This window comes from Ctenocephalides felis, unplaced genomic scaffold, assembly GCF_003426905.1.
Source record: "Ctenocephalides felis isolate EL2017-DRISC unplaced genomic scaffold, ASM342690v1 CF-g0.4_SCAFFOLD_01886, whole genome shotgun sequence".
NCBI lineage: Eukaryota > Metazoa > Arthropoda > Insecta > Siphonaptera > Pulicidae > Ctenocephalides > Ctenocephalides felis.
The window spans coordinates 56,400,071-56,416,040 of NW_020538040.1; the positions used below are offsets into that span (position 1 = coordinate 56,400,071).

Genomic DNA, 15,970 nt, shown 5'->3' on the forward strand with positions numbered 1-15,970 from the left:
TTTCAATCACACTAATGACGACATAGCACATGGTGGTTTGTAAATAATTATTGTATAGATATTTTTTATTCTGAATTTTTTCAATAACTTTATGATTTTCAGGTGACAGAAAGAGTAAGTAGAGAGCATATAGTATTTGACCATTCGATAAATCGTAGAGCCAAACATTGCAAAAAAATATACTGTTAAATCAATAGCAAAATACATGTAATAAATCGTTTTAATTACTTAACATAATTAACCAATAACAAATCCAGATTTCATTAAAACTTGCAAATCATTACAATTAATTTTAAGCATAACTCGCAAAACTAACCAATAGTTTTTTATTTATATTGTTAGTAAAAAAAAAATGTAAATGAAAGTAAAAAGATGCTTCAAGATTTATTTCTATTCAATATAAATTACAATCTGTCTTATGAGGGCACTCAGCAAATAAGATGATATAATACAGTGATTTATATTATTACCCAGTAGTAAAACTTTATAACAGTAAAATTTTGACATATCTAGTAATAATAATAGTAGTATAATAATTATTATTTAATTTAATTATATTTTTTAATTTTAATTCAATTTAATTATACTTTTTTTAATTTTGCAGTGCCCAACTATATCATTCTACCACATATGTATGCCATTTTCAGTATAAGACTATCTCTTCAATTTATTTTACATGTTTTTACTGACAATTCAAATCCGTTCATTTATTTTCTGTGATCTATCTTCCATAAGCAGTCTAATAAATAAAAGCCCTAAATATATTTCATATTTCATATATAGAGTAGTCCTAAAAGGTGTCGAGTAAAAGGGTCCTTCACCGATATCTCAAAAACAAGTAAATTTTTTTTAACAGCAATATTTGAAAGTAGAGGGAAACAGATGTCTAACCAGCCATCACCTTGATTCTTACGACGTCGCTATCGGGAGATAAATGACAATGTTTGAAAATCCATAACAAAAATATTGTCTTATGGGATAATAATGCGTATAGAGTAAAAGGACCAGGTGACTTTTTTGCAAAACAGCTAGAAAACATTTTACAATGATGAATTGGCTGGAAGTTTTACTGAACATAGTCAGATTGTTGTTTGATATGTGGTATTTGTTGTGATATAATTTATTTGGTTTTCACAATATAATGCCAAAATCGAATTGAACCTTTGTGCCCCGCTCTACTCTCTGTTATTAATTTTGTAAGAAAAAAATTAAAACAGCTGTACGTTATGTTCAATGTAGTTGATATACTAACTAAAATTAAGATCAGACAATTTTACTCTAAAATATGAGATAATATAGCAAAAGCAAAATGTAATATATTAAAAATTATCAAATTTTTCCGGTATAAATCATAAAAAAAAAAAAAAATATATAATATATCACTCGTGCTAACACCACTTCGATTACATATTAGGTTGTCAAATATCTCCCTTCCGCTTTTTTGCTCTTGGTTTATAATACAAAAAGGCGGAAGGGAGATATTGACAACCTTATATTTTAATTATTTTGCAGCCGCAATTTCATCTTGTCGCCGGAAACACAGAGTTGTAGATTTATAGATGCATAACCAACTAACAAATCATAAGTCGATCCAATCACTTGAGGCTATTTATCCACTTCCAGTAATCTAAAAACTGGTCAAATACATCGTGAACCACATCAGACAATGCGCAATATTATTTATTTCTGATTGATCCAAATACGAGAGATTTACTAAGTAGACACCCTAATAAGTAAGCATACAATGTAAGTATGGAAATAGCATGCTTAAATCCACACACTTGTATGTACTGACACAAATACAATCGCCCACGTAACATTTGTCGCGTATTCGAATACAAGCTATTCATTCATATGTAAATAGACGGCTCAAGGACGCGAATCTATTACGTAACGACGAACGTGTATAACAAAACGCAACATATGGTATTCTCAATTCGGAATCGTCAGGTGTGTGTGTGTGAACCTGCAAAGATATACTGATTAGTGTCTGCAGAGAGCGCGTTACCGCAAACAAACTGATAACAGAGCTTTGATTCGTCCAATTAAACAATGAGATGACAAACGTAGGTGTTAACGAGCTCTTATTAGGTGTATAGAAATTAATTTTAACACGTTTTATCATATGGACACTGCATTATTTCCAGATGACGAATTCATTTTCTCTAATATTTCTCTTGCTCTGATTGGTATATACAGTGGTACCTTGACATACGAGTTAATTCGTTTCGTAACCACGCTCGTATCTCAAAGCACTTTTTCATATAAATACATTGAAATGCCGTTAATTCGTTCCAGCACTGTGGATTTTGCTAAGTTTAAGTGTTTGAATATTAAAAATAAATTTACTATATATTAATTTATAGTATATTTATATTATATATTAATTTTCTTGTCCAGACATGATATTGCGGAAATGAGTTAGACATGTTTCGTTGAACAACCCTCATGTTCGAACTGTTACAACTTTTGCAGGGCGATTTTTAACCACAAACTTTTAATGCTCAGAAAGCTACTTATAAATTATTGTAAGACCCTAAGCTGAAGTTATACCCTTTATCAACACCTTCTGTTTAAACACAGTACATATCTATGGTGGTACATCCTCGATATCCTCATATTTTTTAATAATTTCACATTTTAGTTCAAGATACATAGTCCTTTCTTTGAACCCACGTTTATAAAAGTGCATAATATTTTGTAAATGTACAAAAACCAAAGAAAACGCCAACTCAACATATATAAACTTACAATCACTATTAATATATAGTTACAATTTCAAATGTTAAAATAATACTTGATATATTCGCGTGGTTGCTACACAATTAATATAAATATATAATTGAAATTTAGAAATATAAAAAAATTTACTATCATAAAACAGCCAAAATATTTCCATGATGAAAAAATCATTGCTACATCTGACAAAATTTTTCATATTTTCTTTATGCCGTGCCTCGATTTTTTTTCGTATGTCGAAGCAACGTATCTCTCTTTTGGCGGCTCATATCTCGAAACACTCTTAAGTCGGGTCACTCGTAAGTCGAGGTACCACTGCATATCCAAAAAATGATAGCTTAAGATTTTTTTATATTTTGGACAACGATAAGAACTTAAAAGCTCTTTGACCTGTTGTGCTGATTCGATTTAAAACTACGTCAGTTTTACATATGGCAGCCCAACCAGTTGTACAATCTCGATTTGATAAATTTTTATTATTACAATTTCTGTAATACAAATGAATTTTCACTTGTAAACATATTGCTATATATATTTCTAATGTCACTACTGCTTGACATCACACTGCTCGCAGCGGGTATCGAATCCGGGACCTCTGATTCAGATCCTCTAGCTACTTACCTAAGCAAGCCCAGGTTAAGAAAATTTAATTAAACCGTCATTTGTAGTCATAACTCAATATTGTTGTTTACTTTTAGTTTTAATTTGTTATATATATTTGTTGAACCGATTGTGAGAAGAAATAAACTAAGATTCAAAGCGTTTACAAGTTTAATGAAAATATTTATATAAATTAATTTTTCTTTGAATAATTGAATGAATAATTCTTTGAAAAAACTTCATCATATTATTATATATCTTTCACCAAAATAATATTCTTTAAACATCAAAATCATGAGTATGAGTGCTAATGATAATATAAATAATGAGTAGTGGTGTATAAAATCATGCCTTAATGTAAATTGTTGAAACTTCTCTTACCGTAATAAAATATTCGAGTTATTTTAAATGTTTCCAAATAGATTATTATAAATACTATAACTTCCATTATTGGTATGATATAGAGAAAATATGAGAGCTTTTAAATTGGAAGACGACGTTTATATTCGTTTACATGAAAAGTAAATAAACAGAACTTAATCAAGCGGAGTTAGAATGAAGCACCTCATCTCATATTTCTGAAAATTATATAAACTAAATTGCAAAGTTAAAATTATTTATTCCAAGTATATAAGTGAGCATTAGAACTTTAGCCAGAATTAAAATTAAAATCCGAATAATTTTCGAAATTTAAACAAAAATTAGTTTTTTATAATTTAATTTTTTTTAAATAAAAAAACATTTTTTTGCCTTCTCTGAAAACTAATCGTTTTTTTTCAGACTGTCAATACAAGCAAATCATTCCTTTTCTAGTGATCTCAAAAACTCTTCTTGCTCTGTATTTCTCTCCTTATCAATAGGAATCAACCTTTTTTTGAATCAGTTGGGTGGTGCTCCCGAAAACGTCGACGAAATTTTGTGTCCACACAAAACACTACACATACATACACACACACACTTGTATCAATTTTTCCTAAGGTATGCCAAAATGTTCAGAAACCTTTCAAGCCTAAAGTATACAAATTTTCATTTTCGGTTTACTATAACTTACCCTGCGGGAAGTTAAACATAAGAAATTTTAAGTTTTTATTATTTCAATTATAAAACTGTATATCATTGTTGCTAAACCCTGAGCACGCGATCGAATAAACACATTTACTGGTAAAAGAGCATGTTTTCCATGAGTTTTTTATTTGCAAATACAAGCTGTAAGCATGAATAGCATGAAAATGTTTATGGACGGATTACATAATTGTACATTTACGGGATAGTCACAGTACTGAGCATTGTCTGATTGATTCAACTTTTTATTTCAAGCTGGATGGTATTGAAAAAGAAGCATCAATTATAATCGTTGTGTCTAATTCTGAATAGTTTTTATAAGGAAAAAATTTAGATATTTTAATGAAAATATTTTAAATGTTAATCAGCTAATTAAAGCACATAGAAACTGAGAAGAAATGATTCATATCATAGTTATACTTCAATTAAATAATAGTAATTCATGAATACTTAAATTTGATTGGTTCACTGATAGACTCGCAGAAACTGAAACACTGATAGACATCATATACATAAAGAAACATGTTTGAAAAAACTCGAATCCAAGAAAAATTTAAATGGAATTCTTAATCTAACGTTCAGGATGCAAATGAAATAACAACGATTCTAAATATCAATATTTATAAAATTTTGTTGGCGAAATGTTCGATTTTGACTCGCATTGTGGATAAATTGACAGCAAGCAAAATATAAGAATTGAATGAGATGTAAAGATACTTCTGGGGAAATGCTATTTTCACTTGAAAATATATATCCATCTATACTTTCAAGTGAAAATCGATTTTGCTACTCCTTGACATCATACTGTCCGAAATAATAATAAATCTAGAACATTCTGGTCGGAAGTCCAAAGCTCTAACTGCAACGTCACGGTCAAATCCTTTTCACATTTAACGCTTTCAATAACGACCATTAAAGCTATTATTCCTACTCAAGTTTAAATACTGATAATACTCAAAAAATCCATTAAAATTGTCATACTGATATCTTGCATTTAGGCGATTTGTAAAAATTGAATCTCAATTAAGATATATTCATATTTAAATGAAGCACTTACAAAATTGCATGCATCCTTAGAATGTAATAATAAGCTTGAAACTTATATGTCCATCAACATAAAATATTTATCATCTTCTTGATATTTATTCACTTTTTCTTCATATTTTATATAAATTTAGATCATATATTTTTAATGGATGCTTCATGATATAATGGTTAATCTCACGGACTCGTATGGATGGGGTCGTGTGTTCCAACCCTGACCTGGGCAACATTACATCGCGCAGTAACGATGTATATTTTCACTAGATCAAAAGTATGTTTCCAATTAAAAATAGCCCATTTCGGGCACTGCGGTGTGAAATGGCAATGAAAAATGTCTCATACTATCCATCTCTGAATCATTTTCGTAGTTTAACTTTAACTCACGGACCTGCTATAGGGCTGTACTACCCAGAATTAATATTCCTAGTTAATTATTAAGCAAACATATGCAATTAAACACGAAGTCTTTTGATTCACTTTCTTCAGAATCGTAATTACAAAAGTACAATTCTTAAGGTTTATTGTATAATTTAAGTGTATCTTGATTTTGGATCTGCTACCATTTATGATTCAGGACGTGACATATGCTTTATTAAGAGACACTGATTAATGACATGCTAAACACGAAGCAATTGAACCACACCAAATTTGTAAATATTAAATTAATCATGATGCAGCAAAAATTACTCAGTACTCTATAATCGATTTAAATTATTGGAAACATTTTAGTTAAAAAAGTTTTGTTCAAGAAATTTAAATAATAAACAAGTTATTACCAGCTTTAAGTATTTTTCCATTGACTATTTGAAATAAAGACGTCTCATTCGATATGCTACGTACAGCATCATTGTGTACTATTATTCTTTTCAATAAAGTATTATGCTAATGCGCGCAAACTTGCGTAAGAGTTGATTATAAATAAAGATGTGTATACATAAAATACAATTACTTCCTATTAGAATTCAGGATCAACATTAATTGCGATATTCCATTATCTTAAACAAAATTATAAACAATGAATGAGATTCTTTTATCGTACTTCTTCATTATTGAGGTGCACAACTTTATATTCTTGAATATGCAAGAGAGATTATGAAGAATCACAATTGTATTATGTTCACAATAACAGATTATGAAACAATATAATAAATTATCTTTTGAATAATATTTGCAAGTGTTGACTTGTTTTGAATCAAAAGCTTGTTCAGTCAAATGTTATAGCAAATGATTGCTAATAGAATTGATTTTCCAGAAAAATAAAATATTTGCGTTACATGAAATTAAATTTATTACATGTAGACACAATGATTGACTGAGTAAAGTATAAATATCTTGTGTATAGAAGAATCGGCATAATATGTTCCTTTAATATATATTAAATTGTTTCTGAATTAAAAAAATATGAAAATTTATGAATGTAATCTCACACCACCGATGTCTCAAAAACAAGTAATGTTAAGATTTTTTTAATATTTACAAGTAGAGGGCAAAAGATAACCAGCCAACATGTTGATCCTTACGAAGTTGCTATCGGGAGATGAATGTTTGAAAATCCACAACAAAAGTATTTTCTTTTATTGATAGTTTTTTTTCTTTTGGAGCACTGTTATTTAGTTTACGACACAACATAATTTTTAAGTGTACTTTATTTAATTGTTTTATAAGATGTATTGTTAATTTTGAGTTAGATTCAACAGTTTTTTATATAACCTCTATAAAAGCTTACACTTGGGAGGAGTAAAAGACAAAATTGAAACTTTACCCTGACAAAGAAGCAAACAATAAAAAAATGGTAAATCAAAGAGTAAATTAACTTATTTTTAGAAAAAACAATTTTACAAGAGATAGATCAAATAAATAATTATTCTAACTCTGCTCATAAATATTTATGACAAAATACCAGATCAAGGTTTTATACAGTGTTATCTTTGTAAAAAAATGTACCCATAAAATTTATATTTTGCATTGCTTGAATAATTATTATTTATATTTTGCAATTGCTTGTAGATATTATTTCATAAAATCCCTTCAAAATTAAAAATAAGATAATTGTCCCCTGACTATCCCATTTTACCCCGTTAATAGGGTAAAAAGAACCAGGTGAATTTTTGAAAAACCGCAATAAAAACACATATCTACAATTATGAATTAGCTGGGAATTTTACTAAAATTAGTCAGATAGTTGATATGTGTTATTTTTTTCTGATATAATTAATTTGGTTTTCACAATATAATTGGCCAAAGTCAAATTGGCTCACATACACATAACTTCTCCAATTTTGGTCTCAAACGTTTCCATTCGGAATGGAATGACTTAAAACGTTGTGAAAACACAAAATTAGCTAGTCGTATTTTTTTCGTGAAAACGAAGTTCTTTTTCGGAAAGAAAAAAAACAATAATTATGATTGTTTTTTTTTTTCATCGTTTTGAATAATTTTTAAATATAAGTATGACGCTAGTTTGATAATAAGCGCAAGTCTTTTAGGAACATCAACTAGGCTCCATTCGCACGCATGACAAGTCAGACAAGAAAATTGTCATTTATCCAATTGTAATAACTTCTGCATTATAAAATATGCCGTAAATCTTACATCGTTTTACGTTTGCTAACTATTATGTATTACTATTATTCCGGTAGTGGTGTTAAATCAGCCCAGCAACTATCGGAATGGACCGCAACAGTCAGCCGAGTCGATATCGTGACTCGGCAAGCTCAGTTAAAAGTTCAGTATTATCAGATAGATGTGGATATATCAGATTCCTTTGGGTCACTTTCACTTCAGCCATGAGATTGTTAGAAGATTGCATTTTTATCAGCGACATCAATCACGCGAATACCAACAATATTTAGTTGACGTTTGTATAAATAAATGAAAAACATAAGAGAATACATGGTAAATAAATGAAAAGCTAGAAACATAACAAGTTGCATGTCCCGCAAAAACTCAGAAATTATTCCATAACTTTTGAAAAAACTTACATTCCTACGTGTTAAATTGGAAAACTTAGCTTGTTATATGTCTACTTATCTCGAATATTGACTAGTTTTAACCATTTTATTTTTTAATAAACATTCCTGATCAGATCTAAAAGTGTCTAAAGAGTAAAAAGTCACGGTTAAATTTATTGACATAGACAAATAAAAATAATTATCCCTTTTCACTCGAATGCCGCCGTTCCGGCGACAAAATGCATAAGAATTTTGAAATGCGTGAGTGGAATGGTTTAAGTAACGTTCTAAAATCAACTTAATCTACCTCTTCATATAAAAATTAAAATTTCAAGTTAAAAAAGAAAATAATATTTTATAACAAATATAATTTGTTTCTTTCTTTCAATTGACTCTCCATTGGCCGAATATTTGTTTTACACAAAAAAAATTGTGAGACAAGAAATTAATAATTATAGGTCAGTTTAATAAAAATCTTTGGTATTAATAAATTGTGAGATTCAAATCACAGTGACCTATAGTGTTAGCAATTCTGTGTATGAAAATGTTATTTTAGGTTGAAGAGCCTTACAAATATCATATATTGTAAGGTGACCATATTTTTTTGAGTCAAACCGGGACAGCAATTTTTAGTTATGATAGTCCACTAGGGCGTTCAAATAAAAAACAGTTTTTTTATTGAATCAATTTTTTAATCGGATTGGGACTTTTAGTAAGAACTTTATTATTCGATTATATGTAATACTTTTTTTTATATAAATTATAATATATCATATATTTTTCGATCCATATGTTTTTTTTGCTTTTGAGCCTTGTATAAATTTCTATTCAATTTTCTTCATGATTTATTTAAAAAAATAGCTCTTGTTCCTTTGTTTTCATATTCAAAATCGGGACAATCCGAGACAAAAGATCTAAATACGAGACAACTATTGCTTTTAGAAAAAACCCGGGACACAAGGTGAAAATCCTGGAATATCCCGGCCAAACCGCCGTATGGTCATCTTATATATGTATATTGACATTGGTTATCTTGATAACGTTATAGAATTAAAATTCATGCGTCTTCAAATCACGAAAAAACTATAATTATTTAATAAAATATCACAAAATTTGAGGATTAAACAGTTTTTCACAAATTGTAAATATAAAAATGTATGTTTGTACTTCATTTCAACTGTATCAATTACTTTTGATAATTCAGTTCTTGATATCTCGATTCGAGTACGAATAAACATAGCAAACAATTTAAATAGAAATAAAGATTATTATCAATTTCAATAGCTTCCATAACGCAAATATAACATGCGATAGTTACAAAATGCAGCGCATTTTGATCGCATCTTTCTCAGTTGGGAACTGCCTTATTGATTATGAGAATAAAACAATGAGCAGAATAATACGAGGATTGGCAGTTAGTATATGTACATAAAAACATTCTGCAACTTCATATCATGTCCCAATATCCATCAACAACCTGCTACTACTTAATAATAGTGTATTACAAAATTAATAGCTATCTTTCTGTTCAGGTTGCAATATAAACCTATGAAGACTAAAACCACCCCCACGCCTCGATGCTAGTTAGCAAATATTTCACAAACAGACTGCAAAAAATATTTAGCGCTTTTATTTATAACTCTGAAAGGATACAAAATTCTTATATAATATATTAGAAATATCAAAGCAACTCGTTATATCCGAATGGAAAGCTTTCGACGTTAATTTATAACGTGCCATGCCGCACCGAGTTCTGTGCAACACAATGAGACGAAGTTAATTACAAAAATGCTGTAGCAAGAAATATGGAGCGTTGCAATCTCCAATGACATAACACAAACGTATGAATAGATGAAATTTAATAGAAAATCATACTGATAATTTTGATGTAATTGCTACAGTTGGTACATTAATGCGACAACAAGTTACTGTTATTACTTCAAAATAAATCGTGCCATTTTCCTCTTATCAAATTTCAAATAGATGGCACAGGTTCACAAAAAATGTTGTTTATATTGGGTATAGGGCATATGTAAATTGTCCAATGTAATTTTTACAGCTGAATATAAATCTAACGTCAAAATTGGAGATCAAATAGCAAGAAATTTAAAAAACGACAAAATGTCCATCTAGTAATTTTTCTGCATGATAAATTTTGTAGTTTCCTGGCATGATAAATTTTGTAGTTTTTACTTGCAATGACTATTCGGTATTCACTTAAATAATCTATTAAGTTTCTTTCGTAGAACACAGCAGTAATTTGCAAAAATATTTTCAGATATTCAATTGCAAACATGTCTGCAGATTACCCAGGAGCTATAGGGAGTAGATATGTTTCATTTAAGGAATCATGGATCATTTAAGAAATACCCAACAGTCATTTAAGGTAAAAAGGGCCAGAAAACGACAGAAATTATAAGATTTTAATTATCATGCAGAAAAATGACTAGAAAGGAAATTTTGTCGTTTTTTTTCAATTATTTTCATTTTTTTGCAATTTGACTCCTAATTTTGATTTTCAGTTGTAAAAACTACATTGAAAAACATAGGCCGCACACCCAATACAGACAACTTTTTTTGTAGACCTGTGTAATTGCAAATAAGTTAATTTTTCATTAACTTCTAAATAAACTCACAATTGTCAGAGTATACTAATACCTATAAAATTTGGAAGAAATTGTATAGTTGCCATACTGCTTGCTATTATTAGTATCGCGAACTATAAGATGATTCGATTTCTCGAATTAAAATTCTGTCATTAAAATTTTAACGACTGGCGAACTGTTCTAGATTTTGTTTTCTATATTAAATATATTCAGAACTAAAAATCAATTCGAAGGATTGTAGAGATGTAGAAATTGGCTAAATAATCATATTGAAGCTGTTTGAATCAGTTAAGTCATTTACTGTAACAAACATGCTGATGTTGATTTTTTTAAATGGAAGTAAAGTCCTTAGTTTTTAATAACATGTTGCAGCATTGTTTGCATCAAAATGAGTTTTATGGTAAATAACAGAACCAAATATTTGAATATTGCAGAATATAAAATAGTATACATCGCGCAAAGGAAAAGTACAAGTATACAGGTAATATTGCGCTTTAAAACGTTTTGTATTTGGTTAGTTCAGTCATATTCTACGAAGTATTACAGAGAAAAAGTCAGAGTTGGATACGAAAAACGTGAAGTGCTATAGTTACAAAACTCTTGGGATACAACAGCAAAAGGCGTTTTCAACAATTCGGACTTGGCAAAATGGAAATCAAAAAGGGTTAAAAATTGAAACTGTCGACAAGCCAAAAATAATTGAGTATGCAAATCCAACTTAATTAGCATTAGATAATGTAACCCAATTATTATATGATGGTGATCTCAAAATTATATTTTGCAAATAAATTCTTATATTCATTTTAGATTCATTTTCAAGTCATTAAGATAAAAGTTATATTGGTTAGGGCCTTTAACTAACCACTGGCAATAATCACATAATTTGTATTTTATCCAACGTTAACATAAAAATTATTATCCAATTAATATGAAACAATTATATATATATATATATATATATATATATATATATAATAATATATATATATATATAATATATATAATATATATATTTTTATTGATGTTACGCCCGATTATTAAACTCAAATTAAACATATATATCAACATCAAATTCAAGACTATTCAAATATATATATATATATATATATATATATATATATATATAAACTATAACTTCAAATTGTAGAGAACATATGATAAAACAAAATTTATATCGTCCATGCGACGTCACGTGTGTGTTTGAAGTCAGATAATGATGAATAGTTTTAATAAAACAGAACAATTTTAACGTGATTTTCCATACAACAAATAAAATATCAGTTGTCGAAGAGAACACTGACGTCGTAAACAACACATTCATGGGTGTTGGGTTATAATAGAATTCCATAAAGTAAAGTAGAAGATAGCAGTAAATATAATTTAATTTACATGCAACAGCATTGGAACTGATATGTGTGCATGCATAAATGTATTCAACGTATGCACCGCAATATGATTTGTGTCAGAATTGATGAATACTTGGTAATAATGATTAGTAAATTCATATTTTAATTAGCTTTCTAAAAAAGGTAGAAAGTGTTATTGATTAAAATTGCAATTATAAATGCTAGATTTAATTTCAACTTTATATGCAATTGGTTATAGATCCTATCAGCCCTGTAGACACCGGTGCATTATGCATAAAATCTTTTGCATATTGTTCGAGAGACTTTGAGAGAGCAATATTTCATGGTGAGTGATGCTTGCCTTGTAATGAATGTGAGCTGTTTTAATTTATAAGATTTCCTCGATGAGTTTTGCATTCTAATTAAGTGGTTTAAATTCATGCTAACTGTAAAAATTGCATCAATTTTTCAAATTTACAAATTTCTTTCATATAATATGCCAAATCAGAAACACGTTAACAATAATATATTCCTTGAACAAAATTTCAGAAATATTTTATTGGGATCAGGTAATCAGAATATTCGAGATCTGAATTTGAATCTGATGAGCTACGCTACTAATCAGTCTTTTCTCGTTACTATTTACGTAATTATTTCTCAAAAATGAAATCTCAACTCAGATATCACTGTAATAAGCATTTGCATTAATATATTTCATTCGAGTCAGCGCAGTGTCTGTTTCAGCTGAACATAATGTACAATTATTCATCATTTCATTATAGTAGAGGTAGAAATGTTTGTCAGCGCACCTAGACACAATGAAATCAGTATAATGAAATATCACGTTATAAAATGTAAAAATCAGCAAAGAAAATAGAAATAAGAAACAAAAAGTACAATAAAGGGTATTTAAAATTCTCAGTTAAAAAATGTATTAAAACTAGTGGTGCATGGCATTGTACATTAAGGCAAATTGCTGCAACTTCCCGTACCTAATTAAAAAATTTAAAAAAGGAAATTTGAAAATTTGAACATTTTATCAAAGCAATCGCGCTGCTTTAGCTGCGTATACACGAAATATTGAAGCGCGTAAGCGCCGCGTTGGGTCTAACGGAGGAACATTGACACGGACCCCATAAAAACGTGAACAAAATTTGTTCTCGTTATTAAAATCTCTATAAAATATCTGATAATTTGATGTGCATATGTCTAATGATACTTTTTGACCGTCAAACGACATTTTTTACAATTTTTATTGGAACTTCGAAACCTCTAAAACGTAAAGATACAACAAAATTTTCAGTTTCGATTTTTTTGCGATTACTATAACTTACCCTACGGGAAGTAAATAATATACATAAATAATACAGTATGATCGTTTTTTTATAACTTCTAGTAAAATATTTATTAAAATTAAGCATATAATTTGTTCATTGTCTGAATTTTATTCGTATTACTAAAAAATTTAATTATATTCACTACAAATCCTTCAAACACTTCCTGTAATTATCCCTTTCGCTGCGAGGCTCGTGTTTTCCGCAGGAGTGACGCTGCTATACGAGCTGTACAACGCCCAAGCATTTATCACATAAAATATATTCAGATTTGCCAATCATTATCGATAAAAGTGTATTTAAAAATTAAAATGCTTCTTGAAAACTCGATAATAATTTAACTCGAAGTGCTAAATATTAAAGCAAAATTCGTACATTCATGCACACAGGTCATCAAGCGGACGTCGACTATAGATGACGCTCGCAGCGATAGGGTAAATTATTCGATTTTTTAAAATTTAGCATTTTCTTCTATTTGTATCCGTGCCTCAGTAGTAAATATTAAATATTATAACAAAGTAAATTTTGATTAAAAAACAAGATAGATAGATAGATAGATAAAGACATATATTTCAATAATTATGAATGTGTACATAACACTTGCGATTTTATTCGGATTTCTACCCGCAGGTATATCATCCCTCATACAATACAATAATACAATAATAATTATTTTATATATAAAAGATGTGATACAATTGTGTAACAAAAAAAGAAGAAAGGAAAATTTTCCTCAAAAAAAAAAATCACATAATATTTATAATAGTAAATGATTATACAAAAAAAGCAAAACAAAATGAAACAAGAAGAAAATCGTTAACGAGCCAAGTATCATTCGCTGCTATGGGTCGATCAGTATATAGTTTGGCATGGCGTTTTTGTTTAAATGATTAAAAAGCATATTTGTGTATTATTCATCATTATCGTGTTCTCAAATTTAACAATGCCGTCAAATAACTGAAACTGAAATCTGCTGTAAATAGTAAATATCACCATTCTTTTGATATCATTTTGATAAAATTAAATATATGTGTTATTTAACGAACATACATTGTCGCATTACATTATTTACATTATTTTTCAAAGAGAAATATTACCATAACTAGCATTTGAAATTTCCACCAGATCTCAAATTAAATGAACACCGCATGATTTTCATTCGTTGGTTAGTTTTGTGTGCAAGTTACGGACAGGAAGGAAATGCTGCAAAGCAACGGTATAACTCCCGTCACGTACATGGCCATTTCCACAACTCCAAATATAGGTCAACAGCAAGCTGTCACAAAAAATCGCGAGATAATGCACAACTTTTCATGCGAATATACAATTAGTCGATTGTCTAAAAAAATATTATTGTACACTCGTTGCACCAAGAGCTGAAAGGATAGAGGAAAGTAACAATGACGAATGCAATGCACCGCTTCGCTTTTTATAGATAAAAAATATTAAATCAAATCATATAAAAATGGCAAGTATTTTAGTTTTTAGCCTCATGAAGGTTATTTTTGTCAAGCAGTTCAGCCACTAGTTCTCTAAAATTTCAAAAATGAATACGTAATTAAACTCATATTGCCATAACTCGAATCGCAGATTCAATCCCCGTCATGAACATCCCTGATATCAAGCAGTAGCAATAACAATTTTCACTTGGAAATTGAAACTAAAATATGTTTCCAAGAAAAAATACCTTCTCTAGCATTGCTGCACCATACATATTCAATATTAGTCAACCCTATTCTAATTTTAATAATAGAATCATCAAGTATAGATGGATCAACCATAAAAAATGACGTAAAGGTTGACGTAACAGCTTATAAAATAGTTGGCGCTTGATCCTGTACCTGTGTGCCGCCCCCGTTCCCCATTCACTTATATTTTGAAATAAAAAGATTTATATTCGCTTCAATAATACGTGTTAAATAGAGTGTCCTGTGCTAGGTGCCGTCCGGCGTTACGGGACTTCCCCTTACATCTTTCACCATTGAAAGTTTATAATGCAACTTTGAAAAAAAGCATTTTAAAAGTTCAAGATATTTAGAATATTTTGAATATATGCCGCTATAAAATAAATAGTTGTAAGTGGCATCTTACAACTCAAAAACAACATTTTAACTCGATTCTAACAATACAAAATTAAGCGCAAAGTTCAATGAGAGTGACAAAGTGCCACAGTAAACTAATTGCAAAAGTTACCAACAGCATCAGCACAAACATAAAATCATTTTTCTAAATACACTAACTAAATTTTTATTCAAAATTTAAAAACTTTGATAATTTTTTTTAAATTG

At 29.1% G+C, this 15,970-nt stretch overlaps 1 protein-coding gene across 1 annotated transcript in view; it reads right to left on the reverse strand.

Annotated features, from left to right (window-relative positions):
• The window catches only part of LOC113377482 (mitogen-activated protein kinase-binding protein 1), a 235,081-nt gene that overhangs the window by 124,386 nt on the left and 94,725 nt on the right, over positions 1-15,970 (reverse strand). The gene's annotated exons all lie outside the window — the stretch shown is intronic.